The sequence below is a fragment of the Naegleria gruberi genome (assembly GCF_000004985.1).
Source record: "Naegleria gruberi genomic scaffold NAEGRscaffold_98, whole genome shotgun sequence".
Taxonomy (NCBI): Eukaryota; Heterolobosea; class Eutetramitea; order Acrasida; family Naegleriidae; genus Naegleria; species Naegleria gruberi.
Window position 1 is genome coordinate 5,085 of NW_003163229.1, and position 2,701 is coordinate 7,785.

Below are 2,701 nucleotides of genomic sequence, written 5' to 3' on the forward strand. Positions count from 1 at the left end.
AAACAAACCAAATATTTGTATACAATATGAGTAAATTAATTGTTGTCATTGGAGCTACTGGAAAACAAGGAGGAAGTGTCATTAAGCATCTTCAAAAGCAAGGCAATTGGAAATTGAGAGGAATTAGCAGAGATTCCAACTCAGCCAGAGCCAAAGAACTTGCCGAACAAGGTGTTGAAATTGTTTCATGCAATATGAGTAATAAGGAGGCTCTTGTAGAGGCATTCAAAGGTGCTTATGGTGTTTTTGGTGTAACAACTCCAGGAGGATTTGGTTCAGTTGATCATGAAAAGGAATTGACCGAAGGATTGAATTTGGTTGAAGCAGCTGTTAAGAATAATGTTCAACATTTTGTTTTCAGTTCATTGGATGATGTCACTAAGGCATCTGGTGGTAAAATTTCAGTTCCTCATTTCACTAACAAGAATAAGGTTGAGCAAGAAGCAAGAAAGACCAACATTCCATTCAAGACTTTTGTTTACCCGCCATTTTTCGCTGACAATCTTCCTGGAATGATGTTCAGATTGAATGAAGACAGAGCTAGTGCCATGATCTTTGCTGGTGTGAATACTGACAGAAAACTTCCAGTATTTGGTGTTGATGATTTGGGAATTGTTGTTTCTGAAGTATTCAAGCATCCAGAAATTTACAATGGAAGAAAGCTCCTTACTGCTGGTGATTATGTATCCCTTAAGGAAATGGCTGATATTTGCACTAAGGTATTAAATGTCCCAACTCAATACGTTGCAATGGATGCCGAAACCGTTGGTCAAAGAATGGGTTCTGAAGCAAAGAATATGTTCATGTACTTTAATGAATGTGGCTATTATCAAGATAATGAGCAACAAGCTGTTAAAGAAGCAAGAGAATTATTCCCTGGTTTATTGACCTTTGAGCAATATGTTGAAAAGAATAGTCAACTCTTTTTGAAGTAAGACAACTGTCATTGAACTTTGAAATTCCAATAAAATCTTGTTTAGGAATTGTCATTATCTTCTCCTCAATTCTTTAATTTTCATAGAAATGTCACCCGCTAAAATATTTCCACGTAAATATTTTTATTTTTTCATTAATTTTTTCGCACTTTTGTTAACAAAAATTCAAGTCAAACTTTATTGATTTTCGTTAATAATTAACAAAAAAAACGAAATAAAAACGTAAACGTTTGTTGGGAAAAAAATTTCAAATTTACAGGTAAATTAACGCTAAATTTTATCGTAAATTATTGACGATTTTTCAATAATGTTTAACGTTAAATATTATTGAAAAATTGTTATCAAAAAACGTTAATCATTAGCGAAAAATCGTCAATATTTCACAATAAAATTTGACTCATAATTGTCATCAATGATTTACACACAACTCTAATAAAATTCTAAGTCGAGTTGTCGTCAATCCAAGTTCCGAAATTCCGACTAAATCCATCTGAAAAAAAATATACTCACTCACTTCCTGCTTCCAACTAAAAGCGTTCACTTCCTCTCATCTAATTCATCAGAAATGAAACACCAACAAGCTACTTACTATTAAATTATTCATGATTACCCAATAAATCTATTGCATTTAAATTGAATAACTGTAAATAAATTAAATAAATTAAACAAATTACCATTAAATTATTGTAATACTCGTGACTCACCCGATTGAATTAAAATCTTCATCAAATCAACCTCTGCAAATACCATTGCTGATTAATTAAATTGTTGAATATCAATTAATATTATTGTATTTAAATTGAATAATTGTAAATAAATTAAACAAATTAAACAAATTACCATTAAATTATTGTAGTACTCCGACTCACCTATTGCATTAAAATCTTCATCAAATCAACCTACATAAATAAATTAAATAACAAATTACCATTACTTTGGGCCCTCTTTACATTCAATTTTACATAATAACAATTACCAACACAATTACATGAAGAAACACATTCTAAAATGATGATGAATTCAGAGTGAATAATCTAATAAAACAACTAACCGAAATTGTTGCAAGGAAGTTAAAATGTGTGTCTTCCCATTTTTTTTATTAAATTAAATTCCGAAAGGACGTGATTGTTTACAATTAATTATCAGAATCAGTAGAACTGTTTGAATCTGTTGAAATTTCCTCTCTAACTCTCTTCTTACTGTTGTTCTTTTCATTCTTCTTCTTTGATTCATTATCACCTTTCTTCGATTTCTTCTTAGGTATCTCTTCAACTTCATTTACAGTGGATTCACTATTTGAATTCTCACCCTCCAATTTTGCTTTAGCTTTGCTCTTGATTGTTCTAAAAACATTCTTGTACTTGGTAAGCTTGCTCTTATTTCTCTCAATACTTTTGCCCATACATTCGAAAATAATCTTGAATAATAATTGCTTTTCTGATCCGTCAAGCTCTGTTATTGGTTTCTTTAAAATTGATGAGCAAACATGTAAGATCTGAGCAGTTTTCTCAGAAAGCTCACAAATTTCAGCCCTTTGTTTATGAGTTAAGACCATTACTTGATCACCATGTTGAATAGTTAAATCAGATAATTGGAAGATATCTTGATTTTCATTTAAACATTGAACCATTTCCCTCATCATTTCGTTCATTTTGTTGACTACTTGTTTGTATTTTGCAAGTTCAACTTTTAAGCGTAGGTTTTCCTCAACTATCTCATTATAATGTTTGAGGAATGCAGGATTGTTCAACAATATATTGGAATCA

General features: G+C 30.9%; 1 protein-coding gene across 1 annotated transcript in view; it reads left to right on the forward strand.

Moving 5' to 3' along the window:
- The window catches only part of NAEGRDRAFT_44887 (uncharacterized protein), a gene marked incomplete at both ends in the record, with an annotated part of 7,857 nt that overhangs the window by 4,787 nt on the left and 369 nt on the right, over nt 1-2,701 (forward strand). The gene's annotated exons all lie outside the window — the stretch shown is intronic.